The sequence below is a fragment of the Mus musculus genome, chromosome 10, assembly GCF_000001635.26.
Source record: "Mus musculus strain C57BL/6J chromosome 10, GRCm38.p6 C57BL/6J".
NCBI classification, from domain to species: Eukaryota; Metazoa; Chordata; class Mammalia; order Rodentia; family Muridae; genus Mus; species Mus musculus.
In genome coordinates, this window is record NC_000076.6 from 68,324,449 (window position 1) to 68,346,021 (window position 21,573).

A 21,573-nucleotide genomic window follows, 5' to 3' on the forward strand; every position below is an offset into this window, starting at 1 on the left:
GGTTTCCGAATAAGCCTGATATAGTTATCCTATCACCAAACACAAGCTGAATTTCCATTCAACAAAAACAAGGATAATTGGTTTAGTTTTGGAAAGACACGCCATCACTTTTCATTAGCAAAGCAGGGAATGAAGTGCGCGGTGGGTTGCTGATGTGTACTCAGAACCAAGCCAGGAGAGGGGTACACAAACTTTACTGAGTAATCATTGGCTGTAAAATAATTTACTTCCACTGAGGACTCTTTATATAGCTGGGTTTTGTACACACCCATACACACACACACACACACACACACACACTCACATGCCCACAGTCACGTGCACACACACACATACACACATGTGAGTTGACTCAGGCCATTTGACAAAAAAAAAAAAAAATCCCATTTAATGTATCGAGTTCACGGAAGACACTCAATAAATGTTGACTGAATGGATTTTGTAGAAATACAAGTAGAGATTGGTTTAGAGAAACATCCTTCTTTTTTTTTTTTTTTGGCAGTTTGTGAGCTGCGCACAATTTAGTCTTGAAGACAGCTGACAGGAATGCCGATGTTCCGTAATCAGAGGCCTGAGTGGAGTGTGCAGCCAGCCTCGTCCAGGTGCCTCGCCTCTGGAGAAACTGCGTTGGGTGACTCTGTCTCTCTGTATCTTCCCGCACCGGTCAATGAACTCCTTAATTTTTTTTTAGTGTGTAAGATACTTTGTGAGGAGTACTCACCCAAGCTGTGTGCCTAGTCAGCACCAAAGCATGTGGCGGAGCAGTAAAACCTCGATCGTTCAACAGTTGTTGGCATGACAGTGGTTAACCTTGTGTTCAAGTGACTTTAAGAGTCCACAAATTTATATTGAAAACAGGGACAGTGATTATAGGCAGACACTGATGATAACACCAACTTTATCCTTGTCTCAGAGTGGATGTTCACTTTTTTTTTTGAAGCTGTAATTTTATTTTATTTTCTTCATTGTCCTATCTTATGCTATGAATACTTTGCCTGCATGTATGAATGTGCACCACCCGGATGCCTGGTACCCACTGATGTCACAAGGGGCTCTCAGATCTCCTGGAACTGGAGTTACTGATGCTTGTGAGCTGCCATGACTCGTGGATGCTGGGAATTGAGTCTGGGTCCTTTGAAAGTACAGGTCCCTGCCCTCAACTGCTGAGTCATCTCTTCTGCGCCCAGCAGTCTGTTTTTGAAGGCGTCTGATGTGGCTACCGGAAGCTCCTGCTTGTTCACTCGAAGTCCAGCCCTGGTCTTTAAAAGTGGCTGTGAGAAAAATATTGAGTTTTAATATTAGACATAGCCTTCTGGATTGTTGCATAGTGTATGGTCCTGACATCGGATCCGCTGCATCAACTATGGTGTAGGGGTAAGGACTGTATAGACAGGTGGATGCCCAGAACTCTCTGGCCTGTCAGTGAGCCAGGTTCAGTGAGAGACTCTGTCTTGAAAATTAAGGTGTAGAGCAAACACGTGTGCTCACAAAGGCTTTTAAAATTTTTGCCCCCCCTTTTTTCTTTACAGTATGTATGAATGTGCTTTGTGTTCTACATCCTTGGAAAGTAGTGGCATTATAAACCAAAATTCCACGTCTACTAGGGACGAGTACTCATTTATTTTTCTTCTAGTAACAGAACGTGGCAGTCGAAAAAAGCCTAGCCACACTGTCTTTGACCCGGCTCTGGGAGGGCCACATTGACAGTTTTATTTACTTCTGTGTACCCAATTGCTAGCACAGCATGAAGAAAGCCAAACTCCAAGAGGTCACACTATTGAGAGACCAGGCTACTTTGTCTAAGCTTCATGTCATATTCCAAGGAGTAAGAACATTTCCAGAAGTTTTCTAAATAAATTTGTTTAGACATAAGGAGTCTAAACAAATAGTTGGTAGATAAATTAATTGTTCTGGTAGGAGTTTTTCTTTTGTTTTTTGTTTTTTTTTCCCAAACTTTTTCTACACAGCTGGGGAGTTCTACCCGACATCTCTCTCTTTCAGATTTTTTTCCCCCAGATTTTTAAGCAACCCTGACTGATGAGTATCCTCCTTATAGTTAGGGCACTAACTTGCCTTTCAAAATAAAGAGGCTTGAGCGAACGCTCAGTGGTCAAGAACACTTACTGATCTTTGCCCATGCTGGGAAGCTAGCACCTAAAGCTTACCCACCTGTAGTTCCAGCTCCAGAGGATCTGATACCCTCTTTTGACCCTTGAAGACACCTGCACACAACCCTACCAGATATGCACACACGTTCACATAAGTGCAAATCAATGACATTTTAAATGTTAAGGCTATTTACTTTGTAGAAGGTCCACAGTAGCATCTCTTCTTAGGCAGGATATTCCCACTCTATAAAACACGATGAATACAAAGTATTTTTCACTGTCCTTGTATTTGGAGAATGCAATAAAATAGTCCACTGTCATCTGTGCTTCCATTTTCTATGGTTTCAGCTACAGCACAGCCAACAGTGAGCTAAAATAGGCAATGGAAAATTCCAGAAATAAATAATTCATATTTATTATAGTATATTGTTGTGTGTTCTGTTTCTGTTAGTCTCTTGCTGTTTTTGATTTGTAAATTCATCCTCACCATAGGGCGTCAATGTGCATCTATAAGTCAGTGTCCTGAGATGTACAGTGTTCATTGCAGCCCTTGGTTTCAGCCATCCATAAGCTGGACTCCACAGACCACATACAAGATTTGTATACCTCTTCCCTATGTGAGGAAGACTCATTTAAAACCCTATATTGAACTATAGAAATTGTATCTGTATGCAGGCACATAAATGTGTATAAACATACGTGTGGATGCATGTATGCACATGTGTGTGTTTGCACAAGTGTATATATGGATTTTCCTTTCTTTTCACTGGGCTAGGTCTTAAAAATTTGTGACCAAAACAGAACACTTAGAAAAATTGCAAATTCAAAACATAGTCAGTATTTTTTATTAGCTATAATTTGTTTAAAGTGGTGCTTTCGAGTTTCAGTTTATAATAATTATTTCCAGTTGCATTTTCTTTATAGGCATTCGGAGGAGGACTCTTGGTTTGCAAACTATAGGAACCCTGATCTCAGCTCACAGACTACAGCTCACGAAAAAAAGTGTGTTGATTTACTCATGTAAAGTCAAGTCTAGATTGCAGGCGTGCCTTTCTACAGCTGCCTCTCCCTCCCTCACTAAGCTCTTCCACAGTTGCACTGGGCTTGATGACCAGGTGGGACAAGATGGCTACCTTCATTGCTTAGCATATTTTCTGCTTTTGTGGCCAGGCCGTGAGTCATTTGTAATCTCTTATTGGCTTTCGTTCCAATCCCTGAAGCTGTGATTGTGGCTTAGGGGTTCAGTAAGTTATCTGGCTTTAGGTTTTGTCCTGTGCCAACCCCACTTTTGGGCATGTCTATAGCCCACTCCACTCCTACACTGCTCAGTGTTAGCATGGGGGTGGGGGGTGGCGGTAGATGGTTCTGTGGTGAGAAATTTTATCAAGCTCAGGTAATGGAAGAAGGCTATAGGCTGGAGGAGAGCAGCATGCATAATGCCTTCTACATTCAGGCACTGGGTAGAGAGGGAGCCGAGACCGCTCACTTCAAGTCCCCAGCTTGTGTGCTCAGTCAATGATTGTAATCTGGCAATTAGCTACCTCAATCTCAAATGAAACCAAGAGTCAAATTAGAATGAGTTCTGAGAATGAGGGCACAAAGAACCTGGCTGGCTTGGGGTAGATTAGTTGAGTCCACTGACTTGTTTCTTCACTACCCATGAAATGCCAAATGGGTAAAGGGCGAGTGATCCTGAGATTCAAATCACCCAGCGCTGTGTCGGGCTTTCTCACTGTTACGGAGGGGCGGTGGTATATGGCAGTTCAACAGATCAGAAGGGTTTGGTGACATGCTCAGAGGCCAGTGAGGGCAGGGAGGGAGTGGGGAGACATTGCTGGTGTCTGGTAGGAGTTTTTGAATAATGAACAAGAGATTGTTGAAGTGATCGGATGGCTAGAGAAAGGGCTTCTGTGGAGGAGCAGAGCAGGGTGGCTGGTGAGGGCAGGGCCAGTGCTAGGGACTGAGTGCATGAGGCAGAGACGTTTCCTTCCAGCCTTTACCACATATGCTAGCAAGGGGCCATTCAAGGGCCCTTTGTTTCAACTGGAGTCTGGGTGTCACTAGAAGCCACTAGTTGTGGAAAGGCAGGGATGAGGGGTGTCACAGTTGAAGTTTTTGCAAGATTACTCTGGCCAGGGTTGGTGAATGGACAGGATAGGTTCAATTTACTGGCAAGAACCTAGGAAAACTGTTGCTCTCCTTGGAGAGAGAGCTGGGGAGAGCCTGGATCGTGGCACTAGTGTAGGCACAGGAAGAGACAGGTAGCAGAAAGCAGGGTATTGTGACAGCAAGTCTCACGATTGATCAGATGAACAGGGCTAGGGAGAGAGCAGAATCAAGTGGACCTTTGATGTACTGGGCATAAGAACACATTCTTTTCATACAAAGGGTACAAAGCAATATGAAACAGACAGTAAAATTTAAGCAAGCTAACCAGTAAGGGGACAGCAGAGTTTGCATTCATATAGCTGGCAAACCTTGCTCTGTGGAAGCAAGCAAACCTTGCTCTGTGGAAGCAAAGCAAAATATTCTTTAAAAGATTTATTATTATTATTATTATTATTATCTACCTTGAAGCTGGTGTTTCACGTTGCTGTGGGTCACCTGTCCTGGGTGTTGGGAACTGAACTCAAGTCATATATTTTTTCTTCTTCACTGAACCATCTGTCTGGACCCTAAAAATAATATTTTAATCAAATGTTTAATAGCATTCAGTGTGATATATAACGTTGCAAAGTGAGGCTACAGAGCTGAGCAGTAGCGTGACCCAAGTCAACTCTAGGGACGGTTGGTCTCATAGCACTCCAGGTGACTCAGATCACACCCGGAGTGTCCACCGCTAAGACATCTAAATCGAGGGAGCATACTTTTGCATCCACTTTTAAAAATGAGTGTTTGCACATGTGTGAAAAGCGTGTGCACATGTGTGCAAGAGTGTGTGGGAGCCCGAGTTTGAGGTCAGGCATTACTCCACTCACTGAAGTAGAGCCTCTCAGTCAAACCTGGAGCTCACCATTTATAGGAGTAGTCTTCTACCTATAACTTGCTCTGGGGATCTCTGGACTCTGCCTTCCAAGGTTAGAATGACAGGCTAGCCATCACATCCACCCAGCACATTAATTGTTGAGTCATCCCCCATTGGTTGCCACATTAAAAAGACAATGAACTTATAATTATTTCTATAGCTTAGAAGAAAATGAACGCTACATTATAAAATAAAACTCAGTTGACCAATTTTATTTTTAAATGGGGCAGGTGGAGTACTTGGAACCCAGCATCCTAAGTACTTTATGTGCTCTGCCACCGCATTCCATGTCCGGCCTTTTTTTAATTTTTTATAACTTTTGATTTTAAGACTGAGTCTCATTGCATTCCAGGGGCTGACCTTGAACTAGCAATTCTCCCACTATAGCCTCTAAGTAGCTGAGATTATACATCTGTACCACCACCTCTATGTGGACATTGCTCTTCTGTTCTTCAGCCACAAAAAGAATTAACCCTCATCCCACTTGGCCCTTCAGCCATGTCACATGCAACATGAATACCTTCACCAGATGCAAAAATCTTAGTCTCAAACTTTCTATAACATCTACAATCATGAGGACTAAATTTATCTCTCTTATTTATAAATTATGCAACTCATGTATTTTGTGGTAGGAACAGCCACATGTGGAGTTCATTATTCACCACTTGTTATAAGTAAGAGATTCCCTCAAATACAAAGGCCCTGGCATCAGAAGCCACAATTTTTCATTTCTAAAATAAGGCTTACTATTCCTTGTCCTGCTCAAGTTCTGAGATTACTGTAGGAGTTTGGTTGTTGTGTGTTTCTTTTTGTTTTCCAAGACAGGGTTTCTCTGTGTAACACCCCTGATTGTCCTGGAACTCTTTTTGTAGACGAGGCTAGCCTTGAACTCATAGAGATTTTCCATGTCTCTGCCTCTGCCTCTGCAGTGCTAGGAATGGAAGCATCACAACAACTACCTGCCTGGCTGCTGTAGCATTAAGAAGGGATGAGATAGGGCCACCTTGTATGCCAAGTATCACCTGCCTCTTGGCTTCACTACCTTTGTCTTGTGGCCTTTCTCTTGTGACCTCTTGTCTTCCTGCAAGCAAGAAGGCCACCCTTGGTCACCGCATCTCCTCACACTCACATAGATGAATAAACAGCACGTGTGTTTTCTGGTAACTTGCCTTTAATCTTCCCTGTCATGATGTCCCTGAGGGATTGAGATTCTTAGAGAAGGAGACACACAGATGGCAGGGGCAGCATTGTCCAGCTTCCCAGTGGACCTATAAAAGTCAGTCACACCAACAGGAAGAACAGGTGGCTGCTTTAGGCTTTGATCGATGTCCGATTTAAACAAACAAACAAAGATTAATATTCTCCCTAGCCTAGTTGAAAATACAGGCAGACAGCACTCCATGACTGCCTAGAACACACCCACAGCAATGCAATGTGACATAACATATGGATGTACATATTTCCATCCACAAAGGGAGATTTTTTCCCTCTTTGCCAAGATATTAATCCTGGATGTGATCTAGATTTTGGACCTAATTTTCAATTTGTAAAGAAGAAGAAGCACGAGGGTCAGAGATACACAACAAACTGCACAGACAGAAGCTGTCACCCAGCCCAACTGTGGTATCAATATGGTACAACTAACCAGAACCCTTCAACAGATAAACAGCAAGAGGCTAGAGGCCAGCAGAGTCTACTTCTTGCTGCATTTCTAGAACTTTCTGGTGTTAGCATCACATCTTGAAGACACATTCAGCCCATGCTAGACCAGGACTGTTATTACATCACTCCTGGGATAGTCACAAAGAAGGTCTCATGGTTCAAAGGAGACTTAAGAGACCCGTGGACTTTATTTGGGAGTTATGTTAGTCTCTCCCCTCCCTTCCCAAGCCCTCCCCTCCCTTCAGTTTTCAAGTTTATCCCCTTTTATAGCCAAGGATGCTGGGCTCCCTATTATGGATATGTCATACACATGAGAAAAGATGGGTCATTTGCATATAAAATGACTGGTATTCATTAAAAGTAGCCCCGAGTTGGTCTGGAGACTTGGGTTTAGGTGACATTAGGTCATCAGAGTTGACAGTTATCCCATTTGGCTGATAGAAGGATGAGGGTTTTTTTGTTTGTTTGTTTGTTTGTTTGTTTTTAACAATGTCTCTACTTATAGATGCTTGGCATTTTTGATACTAAGTAAACACACAAACACAGCCATCAGGTAGCTACTACTCTCTCCAGTGGGACATTTAACGTTATTTAGACCTTGGGGATGAATAAGAATGTAAGGGTTGAGGGTTACTCGTGATGTGTTTGTGTGTCAAGTTGACAAGGGGTCAATTGTACTGGCTAGTTTTGTGTCAACTTGACACAGCTGGAGTTATCACAGAGAAAGGAGCTTCAGTTGAGGAAATGCCTCCATGAGATTCAACTGTAAGGCATTTTCTCAATTAGTGATCAAGGGGGAAAGGCCCCTTGTGGGTGGGACCATCTCTGGGCTGGTAGTCTTGGGTTCTATAAGAGAGCAGGCTGAGCAAGCCAGGGGAAGCAAGCCAGTAAAGAACATCCCTCCATGGCCTCTGCATCAGCTCCTGCTTCCTGACCTGCTTGAGTTCCAGTCCTGACTTCCTTGGTGATGAACAGCAGTATGGAAGTGTAAGCCGAATAAACCCTTTTCTCCCCAACTTGCTTCTTGGTCATGATATTTGTGCAGGAATAGAAACCCTGACTAAGACATTCCAGTTCTCCCCATTTGCCCAGATAAGAACCATGACAAAGGCTTTGTCCCCACCGTCTGGATCCCAGATCAAAGGTGCTTGCCCTCTCCCACCACATGGCCCTTCATAGTGCCTGTGCTTTCCATCCTGGGCACAGGGAGCCTTAAACACGTTTGTGACTATTGTCCACCTGATGATTTGAAGTTTATACCATCCACAAATGAACACACTCTCCATCCTTATCCGTTTTGTTGTTGTTGTTTTGGTTTTTTTTTTTTTTTATATTTGACTTTTTCATAGAGCATTTTCCCACTTCTTAAATATTTGTTTTCTTGTTATAGTCTTTCTTCTGTAGGGCTGACGAGCCGAGTTCTCATCTGCCCTCCCAATGCTCCTCTTCCAGAATGATGCCTGCTATTTACTATTCGCTTGGTAAATATTTGTAACTCAGACAGGAGGGAAAGTGAGTGCACCTGCTGTCTGGGAAATGGAGGATCTGAGGTGCTCCACCGGTTAATGGTGACTGTGGGGATTCTGGTACTGGATGTCAGGGCTGAGAAGGCATGCTCTCTGATTGGTCCTGTGTACACCAATACACAGATAAAAACCGTGGCCTTCGGAGATGGTAAACTTGGGCTCAATGTTTTGAATCTCGGTTACAATGTGTGTTAGAAATGTAACTTTTACCAAGTCATAGACCACTGCTCAGGACTTCAGAATCTTTGTATTTAAAAGAAAAAGCAATTGAAAATGATGTCAGGCTATTTATATGTGAATGGGAAAAGAGAATGAATGAATGAATGAATGAATGAATGAGTGAGTGAATGAATTGTTCTTTTTTTTATAGACAGATTTTTCTGTGTAGCCCTGACTCTTCTGGGACTTGCTATATAGACCAGGGTGGCCTTGAACACAGAGATCCGCCTGCCTCTGCTTCCTGAGTGCTGGAACCACCATCATGTGGTGAGCCACCACTCTTGGCAAAATCAAATGTTCTTAAACCAGTGCCTGCTCCATTGTAGTTCGGTAACAAATAAGATTGTAAGTCGGCAATAGATAAGAGCTATTATTTCTCCTAGTGACTATTGTTCTTGTCTGCTCTTTCTTGGGTCAGTAGAAAACAGAAAAACTAACAAAGAAGTAGAGGCAACCTAGAGTGCTCTTTGATATTTGAAATACAAGATGGATATGGTGGATGGAGATGAATTCACACGTTTTCCTGGAACATGAAGTATGGCGTGCAAGGCTTCCTGAAAGCCCACAGCTCAATCCATGGTCATGTGAGATAAGGTCTATACTGAACAGCTGAGACCTGCAGGAGATGACCTTGAATACAGTGCATGATGGAAAGAGATTGTGAGTACAGTAGATAGTGAGAAACATGAATGAATCCATGAATACAGTGGATGATGGGGAAAGACCATGTGGATGAGGTGACAGATGTATTCTGGGGCTCTTCAAAGGCTCAGAAATCATTTGAGGGTGACTTTCTTCCCCTTTGGAGCTATCTTGATGCAAACTGGTCTATCTTGAGCAAGATGGGGCTCTTCTGGGTTTTGGTCAGGTATGCTTGCACCACCTCTCCACCCCCAAAGCCAAACATGAGCCATGTGGCAACAGACACTGTCCACCATGTCCTGCCAGCTCTAGAGCCTGCTTAGTTCCCTAGCTTCCAGCTAATTACCTCTTTAAACTCATCACATTTCTCTGGTAAACAAATTCAATAAAATGGTTCCTCTCAGGCAAACATCATTGATAATACCCTCGTGTATGTTATCCTAAAACTACAAACACACAGAAACCTCCAAATTTGTCTACTGACATTTGAGAGTCATGAGATTCGCTTCATCTATGCAAGTCTATTTTCAAAGAACACATGGAAATACAAGGCTGTCAGAATTGCCAGGGATTTAAATGGTCTTTTGGTTTAGCGCCATCTGATACTTCAATCCTTTCTATAATATCTCTGCCAAGTGGGTGTTCAATCTGTGTTAGAGTATATTCAGTGCTAGCAAGCACCCCCCCCCCCCAGCCCAGAGAAGGATAGTTCAGCATTGAGTCTATGGAGTACGGGACGGGCAGGCTCTAAGATTTACTGCCAATGCTACTAATTACTAGCTCTGTGTTGTTTGGAAATAATAAAAAAGCCTCTAGATGTTGCTTCCCCCCTTGCTCTTCAAAGTAGAGGGAATAATGTTCCTTGTGTCATTGGGTGGTAGCCAATCTTGGTTGTCAACCTGGCATACCTGGAAAGAGGAGCCCTCACCTGAAGAATTGCCTCCAAAGGGTTGGCCTCTGTACATATCTGTGAGATTTTTGTTTGTTAATTGATACAGAAGGGTTCAGTCCACTGTGGGTGGTGCCATCCTAAGAAAGTGGGCCAAGGCTATGTAAGAGAGGTATCTAAATATGAGCTAGGGAGCAAGCCAGTAAGCAGTGTTCTTCCACAGTCTGTGTGAGTGTCTGACCTGATATCTCTGCATGATGAACTGTAATCAGTAAGCCAAATAGACCCTTCCATTTCTAAGCTTCTTTTGGGTATGGTGTTTATCAAAGCAACAGAAAACATACTAATAGCTGGGCCCCCAGTGAGGTAAAAATAAAATACTTGGTCAATGCCTAGCAATCATCCAGTGAATATAAATGGTTCTGGCTTCCAGGTAGAACCTGGTAGACTGACCACTAGGTGACTACCCCGTGTATTGCTGAATACTGTCTCCCTAGAGTGAAGTCTGTGTCCTGGAAGATCGTATATTGTATTTGCTGGTGTCATTCTTCAGCGATCAACACTGGCTTTCTGACTGATGTCTGCAAGAATTGGGGGCCTTTTCTGGAGGGGATGAGATCCTGGTGACTTAGTGATGTCTGATGTCTGCCACCATATGAAGCTCATGGGTATCGAGGAGGTAGGATTGAAAAGAACTCATCGAAAAATGAGTTCGAGTTTACTGTCCAGTCCTGCCTGGCTTGCCTCTTGGCATGCTACAAGAAGCACATGTATTTTCATGGCATCTCACAAGCCTGGCTACCAAAAACTCCTCCAATATTTCTTTTGTTCTGTGGCTGGCTGCTCTGAAGTGCACTCGCTGTTCTCATGTTGATAATACCCCTTTTTACTTGGAGAGTAGCAACTGAGTAACTGTCACAAAGTTCTGCTTTTTAATGGATTCATCAAATCCAACAGTGATCTATTGAAAGCCTAACATGAACAAGGAGAGCCAGGTCTTACTTTATGAAGCCAACAAGATGATAGTTAATGGTGGAATAGGGAAGCACAGAGCTCTAACCCAAGAATCAAATACTGAGAAACAAACTTTAGGAGTCTCAGTGTTGGGGCCGACAATTCTTGTCTTGCTGGCTCCCTAGGGGCTTCATTATATGATATTAGAACACAGTAATTGGTGCACACAGAATTGCCTAACTCATCAGGAAAACAGTACATTATAACCCTTTCTACTCTGTTCAAGAAAATAGGGATGTCTATGGTGCTCTTTGAAAAGGTCGTCAACAATTAATTAAAATTAAGTAATACTGCTGAAACATTTGAACATTTCATCACGAATGACATCTCACTCTGATGGTATCTGGTAATTACAAAAGCTTTTAATCCCAACATGTTCAGGCTGTGTGTGCACTTTGAAAGCAGAAACTACAGAAAAATTGTAAATAAGATCAACAGGAAAAGAAAATATGAAGGAAAATAGAGAATTCTTTCAGGCATGTAGATATCTACTTCTTTGGCACACATTTTCTTTCCCTCCCTTTCTCCCTCCCTCCTTCCCTCCCTCCCTTCCTTCATCTTCCCTTCCTCCTTTTCTCTCTCTTGCCTCCTTGACTCCTCCTTCCTTTTCTTACTTTATTCTTTGCTTGCTTGCTTGCTTGCTTGCTTGCTTGCTTGCTTGCTTGCTTGCTTCCTTCCTTCCTTCCTTCCTTCCTTCCTTCCTTCCTTCCTTCCTCTTTCTTAGACAAGTCTTAAACTTGCTGTGTAGTTGAGAATAACCTTGACCTCCTGAGTCTTCTGACTCTAATTTTTAAGTTTTGGGATTACAGGCACACATTACTATGCTTGGTTTGTGGGGTGCTCAGTATTGAACCAAAGACTTTGTACATGATAAGTGATTACTCTACCAACTAGCCACACCACCAGACTAATTGTCTTTTAGTATCTGTAAGTATCTATTGGATCATTATCATAGGACAGTCATTATACCTTGAGTGTAAAGAAAAAATTAGAGGTTGAAGTTTTGTATAAAGAGTTTGAAGTGTAGCAGAAAGAGGCCATAATGTAAAACAAACAAGCACAAACAAACCAAAACCCCAAACAAAACAACCCTCCCCCAAACCCCCAAGCCATCAATCAATAAAGGAAAATTACACTAGACAAAGCATAAAGATGCTACAGGGAAAACTACAGGGTGTGATATTTGGAAAGGGTATAATACTAGCTACATCTACAGGGTGTGATATTTGGAAAGGGTATAATACCAGCTACATTTCCTGTTGCTATGACAAAATACCTGACAAAAAAGCAACTTGTGTAGGAAGATTTTGTTTTGTTTTACTGTTTGAGAGTACAATCCATCGTTGTAGAAGGAACACGAGGCAACTGCTCACATTACATCTATAATCAGCAAATGGAGGTGATTGCTAGTGCTCGCTCATTTTTTTTTATTCAGTCTGGTACCCTGACCTATAGAATGATAGCATCTGCATTCAAGGTAATTCTTCCCACCCAAATTAAATACTCTGGAAATGAACTCAAAGTCATCTCTGAGATGCATTTTATAGGTGACTCTAAATCCAGTCCAATTGACAGTTGTGATTAAACAGGGTGGGTTACTTAGGAGTTCACTGTTTTCAGATTGATAATAAAAAGGTCATTTCAAGAACTTGTAAGGTTTTTCTATTCTTTACACCTTATCCAAAGTCATATCATTGTGCAGGAACAAGGAGCCCCTGAAATGCTTGTAGATGGGAAGGCAGTATTAGCCAATCCAGATTCCTTTGTTTCAAGAAACAAATTAGAGGTGTTCTAGAGCTTTATGGAATAGGCAACATCAGCTATCACAACCCCCTCCACTTTATCACTGAAAATCTGATTAGAGACAGAGCTGAATTAACATGACAGAGTAAAACACATGCCTAGACCATATCTCTGTATTTGTTCCTTACTGCTTGTATCAGGCTGGGTTCTGTAGAGAAACCAAATAGAAAGAAATAATATGTATTCAAGGGAGATTTATTATTAGTCTTGTTTATTTGATATACACTGGGTAGTTCAACAACAGTTATTTATGGTGGAGAGGCTGGGAACTGCTTAGCCTACGGGGCTAGATGCTTTTAGCAGATCCTGCTGATGAAGTCCTTGTCTTTTAGTATCTGTAAGTATCTATTGGATCATTATCATAGGACAGTCATTATACCTTGAGTGTAAAGAAAAAATTAGAGGTTGAAGTTTTGTATAAAGAGTTTGAAGTGTAGCAGAAAGAGGCCATAATGTAAAACAAACAAGCACAAACAAACTAGATGCTTTTAGCAGATCCTGCTGATGAAGTCCTTGAGGATTCCTGGACAGGCACTGTGGTCCATCCATGTAGAAATGCCCAGAAACACACTCTTTGAAGATGTCTCTGTTGTTAGGAAAATCTGTTTTGTTGGGAGAAAGGTTCTGGAGACCCAAGGAGAAGCAGGCAATGGTACAGAAAGGTACCTCCGTAGAAAGGGAGAGGGATACCTGAGGGATGCTGATTGTTCCCAGAGGCTTAGAGGGTGTGAAAGCTAGTACCATTGCATGGATGAGGTCAGCCAATCACACCCAAGCCTTTGTGCTCTCCTGTCAGGCTTGTGATGGGTTTAGGAAGAAGGACTTCCATTGATCCATGCCAGATTCTTTGGTAAACAATATTGTCTCAACCTGTGTTAACATGGAGGCTTTTTTCCCTTTTTTTTCCCCTCCAGAGAAAGGGAGTTAAAATATTCATATAGTCACCAGTTATTATTGATAATTATAAAATAATAATAATTGAAGTAGAAAAGGTGATGTTTCTATCCCATCTATGAAAGATAACTACCTGAAGTTTCTGCTGTGCTTCTTTTCCAAGTTATTTAAAGTCAGTCTATCTATCTATCTATCTATCTATCTATCTATCTATCTATCTATCTATCTATCTTTCTTTCTATCTATCTATCATCTCTCTATCATCGATAATGTATTAATCATCAATCTAACTTCTAAAATCTATCTAAATATCATCTTCATTTCATCATTATTGCCATCTACCTATTTATGTATCTATTTGTGTATCTATCACAAATATGGAAAAATATGAGAACTTGAGAACTTCATAATTATTTAAGTCTATCTGAAAAGCAGATATGAAAAATGTATTTTTATGTATAAGGGCAATATTGACAATGCTAAAAACTCTGCATAATGTTCCATAGAGTGGGACATAAATCATGATTTATTTAGCCAGCTTTCTACCAGTGGACATATAAATTATTACTTGTCTCTAGTTTGGTTGAAAACAATATGCAACAAAATGTAGTGTGTGTGTGTGTGTGTGTGTGTGTGTGTGTGTGTGTGTGTGTGCGTGTAATTTTCTTTTATTTCTGAGTGCTGGATTTCTAAAAGAAATGGGATGGCAAAGTCAGGGGTCAACACATTAGAAATCCACATTAGAAATCTTTAGAGTTGGGACAATTAACATCCCTGACACCAGGCTGTGAGAGTTCCTGATTTCTGTTACCTCTGGCACCATCTGGAGTCTAGTTCTAAATTTAAAAAATGTTGCCACATTGAAGGCTGAAAACTAGTATTTCATCAGTGCTCAAATTTGTGATTTCTTAATGGATACGAGGTTTTGTATTTTTACATATTCACCACACATTGGTATTTTCTTTCTCTCACTCACCTATTAAGACAGTTCCTTGTTGAAGGAAGTAGGTCACCAGGGAAACGCCTTGGTAATGCATACCTCGCTCCCATCATCTGCAGCCTGGCTCCGCCCTGCCATGCCTTCTGCCATGATGCTCTTCTATACCCCAGGCTGAGAAACAATGACATTGGTCAGTCATGACACATAACCCCCAAAACCAAAGCCCAAGCAATCATCTTTACTTACAGTTCTTCTTCTCAGGTATCTGTCAGCAAACCAAAATATGTGACTTTCAAGGGGATATTTTAGAACCCCAAACCTTTTATTCAGTGTGACTCTTATGCCAGAGCTTGACAAATGCCGTAGATAAAATTGGAGCTGCAGAATGTGATCCTTAAATACAATTGCTCACAAAAATAAGCCAGGACTCTTTAGAAATGATGTAGTTACATCAGATTTGGGGTAGTAAATGACCAAGGCACCGAGAACAGTTTCATATCCTGGTAAAAGTTACCAAGAATCGCAAGTTCCATGTATCAAGGACCAGGTACCACTAGACACAGATGTTGTCTCCATATCTACATAGACATATCTGTCATCTATGACCATCTATCTTTCTGTCTATCTTTCATCATTATCTATTTCTCTATTATCTATCATCTGTCTGCCCATCCACCCACCCACCCATCCCTATCTATCTATCTATCTATCTATCTATCTATCTATCTATCTATCTTCACCATTATCATCATTATTTATCTCTATATCATCTATATCACCTGTCTATCTCTATGATCTATGATTTGTCCCTCCCTCCCTCCCTCCCTCCCTCCCTCCCTCTCTCCCTCCCTCCCTCCCTCCCTATCTTTCTATCTACCTTCATTTCTATCATCTAGCAATCTCACTCTGAGAGAATTAAGAACATAAACTCTAACATTAGAATGCTTTGAGTTGGATAAATTCATAGGTTCACAACAATGTTGAAAAAATTCTTACCATGATGCTATGGAACTGTGCTGGTATGGTGGTTTGAGTATGTATGGTCCCCCATAGACTCATGTGTTTAAATGCTTGGCCTATAGAGAGTGGCACTATTATGAGGTATGTCCTTGTTAGAGTAGATATGGCATTGTTGGAAGAAGTGTGTCACTGTGGGGGCTGGTTTTGAGGTCTCCTATGCTCAAGCTAAGCCCAGGGTGGCACACAGTCTCCTGCTGCCCATGGATCAAGCTGTATATCTCTCAGCTCCTCCAGCACCATGTCTGCCTGTGCCCTACCATGCTTCCTGCAATCATGATAATGAATTAAACTTCTAAAACTGTAAGCCAACCCAAATTAAATGTTTCTTCTTTATAAGAGTTGCTGTGGTTGTATCTTCACAGTGATAAAACCCTAAGACAGCTGGTTAGTTTTATGTCAACTCAACACAAGCTGGGTCATTTGGGAAGAGCCTCAACTAAGAAGGTGCTTCTAAGTCCATGATGCATTTTCTTGGTTGCAGATTGATGTGGGTGGGCCTAGCTCACTGTGGATGCTACTACCTCTGGACTGGTATATTGGGTTGTATAAGTAGACAGACTAGGCAAGCCATGATAGACCAGCTACTGAGCAGCGTTCCTCTATGGCCTTCCTTTTTACCTCCGTGCTTTGAATTCTTGCCATGACTTCCCTTGGTGTCAGACTACCATTATGAACTAGAATAACCCACTTTCCTCCCCAAGTTGCTTTCAGTCATACTGTTTTTCACAGCCATAGAAACTTTAAATAAGACAGACATCAACTCATCTTGAAAAGTGACAAAGAGGTAAGTAATTTATCTTGCTTTTCTTTAACCTTAGGGTAATCAGGGCATGGATGATGAATTTTCATCATATATGTTTTCCAGATGACAAAGTTATTAGAATTAGAATATCGCCAACTGAAATGAGATTTCATGCAACAGTCCCAGCCAGGGTCCTCCTAATGGCTTACAAACCATTTAGGAACAAAAACAAACAAACAAAGACAAAACAAAAACAAAGCAAAAAAAACCATGCATGATTCAGATAAAGACCACACAGAGTAGAGATCACAAAAAGATCAGCATCCAATAACCTTAGAAATTTTTTTTATCAGCCTTTAAAATGCTGTTGCCAAGTGATCAAAATAAATAATAAAGCCATCATTGAGCAAGACTCTGGCTCTACAGACCTTGTATATAGGAAACATATGGGTCAAAGAGAGGCATAATCAGCGAATCACAGGAGTATGAGCAAAATGCAGAATCTATACGATAGCAGGCAGATTTAAAGGGGATGGAGGATAGAGTGTCCAGGGAGAAGTAGAGAAAGGGAACATTTAGATTTAAGGAGATTTAACAGACATGAAATCCACGTATGGATCTTATTCTGGTCCTGATTTGAACCTGTGCAGTTAAAAACCACAAGATGCCTAGGAAAATGTTATTGCTGTAATTAATGCTATTACACAGTTAATGTTAACATTTTAACTAAGTTAATAGAGATGTACCTTCTTATGACTCAACCTTCTTATGCTGTGACCCTTTAATGCCGTTCCTCATGTTGTGCTGACCCCCAATAAAATTATTTTCACTGCTACAGTCTAAGTGTTATTTGCTACTGTTATGAATTGCAATGCAAATATCTAATATGCAGGATATTTGCATATTAGGAGTCACAACCCACAGGTAAAAAACTGCTGTTTAGAGATCCCTGCAGACAGTATTCACAGATAAGATACCATGATGTCTGGGATTTGCTATAAATAATCTAGATGGGGAGGGTGAATACAGATACATAAGAAGATGACTATAGCAGAGGCAGGTGAATTTTTGAGTTCGAGGCTAGCCTGGTCTACAGCGTGAGTTCCAGGACAGCCAGTGCTACACAGAGAATTCCTATCTTGAAAAAAAAAAAAGATTACAATAAGTTGACCACTGTGGAAACCAGTGGAGAGGTAGCTTGGGTATGATCTATCCCTCCCTTCTTCCCTCCATCCCTCTCTCTTTATCTCTCTCTCTCTTCCTTCCTTCCTTTCTTTTTTTAAGGTTATTTAAATTTTATTGTATATGTATGCTTTGCTCCAATATATGTATTAGAACTATATACATGCCTGTTGCCTGAAGAGTTTAGAACAAGGCCCTGGATTCCCTGAACCTGGGTTTATTGATGGTTGTGAGCCACCCTATAAGTGCCAGGAAATGAACCCAAGTTCTCTACGTGAGTAGCCAGTGTTCTTAACTTCTGAGCCATCTCTCCAACTCCCTTTCTCTTTTTAAAAAAAGCAATTATTTTAAATGATCTGCATGCATATGGATATGTACATAAGCACAAGTAATCAAGGAGGTCAGAGGAACGACATCCCCTGGATTTGGAGTTATTGGTAGTTATGAACTTCCTGTAGGGGAGTGTCTAGATTCCTCGTGTTTTGCAGAGTGAATGGTGCATCTCAACAAGGGAAAGATTAGGCTTGTTTCATTGGACTAGCTCAGGAAATGCTAGGGTGTTGAGTTGAGTGAGAATGGTTGCCATAGGTGCATATATTTGAGTTCTCAGTTGATGGAACTCTTTGAGAAGGATTAGGAGGTGTGGTCTTGTTGGAGGTGTCTCCCTAGGGAGTGCTTTGAGATTTCAAAAGTCCCTGTCATTTCCAGGTAGCTCTATCTCTCAGCTTCACAGTTATCTTGACATGTAAGCTTGCCACGGAATGGACTCAGTCAGGTTCCTCAACTGCAGTGGAATCAGGGTTTCGGTACTCAGGTGGTCAAGGAGTTGTCGAAAAGTGACAAACAGACACTGACACAGAGAGAGTGCTTTATCTGAGTGTAATTTTTCAAAGTAGCATCAGACTTATAATACAGAAGAAAAACAAGGAAGCTAGGCTATACATCAGCCAAGGTACATTGAGGTGCATAATGGCTCTTTACACAAAATAGAGAAAATGCATACATAAAAGCTATCAGAAACCAGGCAGTGTTTACAACTGAGATAAGATCAGCTCTATCTAAAATCAGCTATTCACAGGAGCCAGGTGAAAGGGCTGATACCCCCAGGTATAATACTAGTCTATTGTTAAACCCACCACCAGGGGTCCCTTAGTAAATACCTAATTATGCTATTCCTCTGGGCCTAGTGAAAAACATGCACAGGGGAGTCCCGTTCTACTAAGCCTTTCACAAATAATACAATACTTTAGTTCCTCCTTAAACCGCAACCCACCTTCTTTCTACTATTTTGTAATGTAGGCTGCCATTCATGTCTGTAATGAGAATTCTAAGTTTACTATTATGAAGGAGCTCTGAGATTTATAGCTCCTATCCAGCAAATTGCATGATGCCTGATTACTAACTATCAACACTGGGGGCATTTCGTCTGAATGAGTAACATTCTTACAAAATTCCAAGCCCAGGGTCAGCACAAGGACTGCCTAGGACATTGGTGAAGGCCAGAGAATAAAGTTCAACCTAATTTAGGTATTTGACAAATCATTCCTTGGAGGCACCTATAATAAAACAATACTGAAAGAAAGCACACAGAACCATTCATCAACTATAGCAAGGCAAATCTGAAATATATCTGTTTATGGGGCACCAGAAACTTTCCAGGAGACAAGTTTCCAAGAAACTTTATGCCTCAGGACTTTGGATAAGCTTTTGGGCTTGCCACACAGGTTTCACTGGAGTGGGTGTGGCATAAGCTCTCTGAGACAGTCATGCTTTCTTGCCTGCTTCCACATGCCCCTCCATGATGGTCATGAACTCCCCCTCTTAAACTATAAGCCCACTAAACTTTTTCTTCTTTAAGATGCCTTGTTTAATGGGGTCTTAGCACAGCAATAGAAAAAAGTAACAGAGGCAGTTACTTGTAGAATTTAAACCCTGAGTTTAAATACACGAGGACCTCCCCTTATGGTTCTGACTACTGAACAAACAAACCCATGGCTTATTTTTAAAACTAGAAACCCTGAGATCTATTCTACACTGTAAGCTGCATGGGACCTTGAAAGCAGTGGCATGGTGATCCCATGTGGCAAAACTAGCCAGGCTCAACTGCACAGAGGCCCTGTGGACTCCAAAACACAAATTTGCATGAGCCACGAAGCAGAATCATCTAGGGGCATATTACAAAAGCAGGTTTCTGGGGTGGAGAGATGGCTCAGTTGGTAAAGTACCTGCCAAGTAAGTATGAACTCCTGAGTTTGGTCCCCAGCATCCTAGTGTTTGAAAACCACTGGGCATGGTGACCCCTGGGCATGGGTGGCCTCTGGGCATGGGGGCCAACACTTGTAATCCTAGCACTGGGCCAATGGATATAGGTGGATACCTGGCGCTTGCTGGCCAGCCACAGTAGCCTATTTGACCAGTGAGATAACAAAAAGTAGATTGTCTTCTGACCTCTATAGGTGTGCACACACATTTCAATGTGTGCATGCATACACACAGGAACATACACGCACATATATGGATACACACATATGTACAAATAAAATCCAGGTTCCCAGATTCTGATTCCAGAGCCTTAGATTTATGAGGTCCAGCTAAGCTATGAGAGAAAGAGAGAGGAGGGCTGGAGAGAAGATGGCTCAGTGCTTAAGAGCACTGACTGCTCTTCCAAAGGTTCAGAGTTCAATTCTGGGCAACCACTTGGTGGTTCACAGCCACCTGTAATGGGATCTGATGCTCTCTTTTGGTGTGTCGGTAGACAGCAACAGTCTACTCACAAACATAAGATAAATAAATAAATCTTTAAAAAAACCCAAAAAACAAAACAAAACAAAACAAAAAACCCTGCTATGGTTGACCTCTGGGCTAGCTCTCCTGCTGGTGTTCTCCTTGCAAGCCTCCTGGGAGCTAGCATCCATTCATAGCTTAGGAATCTGGAAGGTTTCTCTCCAGTCCTTGACAGGCTTTTGCTTTTCTATTATCTAAGCCCATTGATGAATCCAAACTATTGCTCACAGTTGCTGCTTAGGCCCCAGAGTCCGGCTCAGCACAATTATTTATTGCTTTATTGATGTGTGAGTTATTGCTCTGTTAAGTAGCGTAGGGTGTTTAATTGTGTGAAAGGGAAGTGCAAAAGCAGCCGTTGAAAGCCAGAGCACGAGAGTCTGGATACCTGATTTCTGACAATGTGTCACAAAACAGCTTGAAAACACATAGGCGCACAGAAGACGGACCTCGTTCCGAAGTTTAATGAGTTGCCGGCTCAGGCAACTGCCTCACCACTTTGTGGCCCAGGCACAAGCAATGACCTCCGTGTGTTTTCAAGGAAAGAGACGTTTCTTGGCGCTCACACATATTTTCTTTTCATCGCTAATGATGGAAATGGAGCCTGTGACAGAGACCAAAGCTAGAGGGAGGAAAAATGCCTCCCGTAGGAACAGGGGCACCTGGCATGACTTGGGCTGCTCTGTGGAATCTCCGCTCCTCCTGGTTGGCGTTCAACTTCTCCCACTCCAAAGGTCAGCCTTGTGACTCCAGTAGCTGCTTTCAAAGGCAGCGCCATCAGTGGATTGGTGGGATACCCGCTTCAGCTGTGTGTGTGTGTGTGTGTGTGTGTGTGTGTGTGTGTGTGTGTGTGTGTGCGCGCGCGCGCGCGCGCGCGCGCGCATAAATGCAGTGTCAGAGATCAAGCACCGGTGTATTGGTGTATTATTCTTCAGGAACCCCTACCCCCACATTTGTGAGATAATTCCCACTCCCCCCACCCCACTGGCCCGGAACTTGCCAAGTAGGCTAAGGTAGAAGCCACTCATCTCTGCTTCCTCAGTACTGAGAACACAAATGCCTGCAACCACATCTGCCATTTTTAATGGAGGTCTTGAAACTTGAACTCAGGTGGGTCTTCATGCTT

At 42.0% G+C, this 21,573-nt stretch overlaps 1 long non-coding RNA gene across 2 annotated transcripts; it reads right to left on the reverse strand.

Annotated features, from left to right (window-relative positions):
* Positions 1–945: 945 nt before the first annotated feature.
* Positions 946–15,786, reverse strand: Gm32748. 2 transcript variants are annotated; one of them, XR_380535.3, is made up of 3 exons: positions 15,719–15,786; positions 14,759–14,893; positions 946–1,271 (listed from the first exon to the last, which is right to left on the reverse strand). It is a non-coding gene; the product is annotated as a predicted gene, 32748 (long non-coding RNA). The 2 variants fall into 2 exon arrangements; XR_380534.3 differs by lacking the exon at positions 946–1,271 and adding an exon at positions 4,759–4,783.
* Between the last annotated feature and the right edge of the window lie 5,787 nt (positions 15,787–21,573).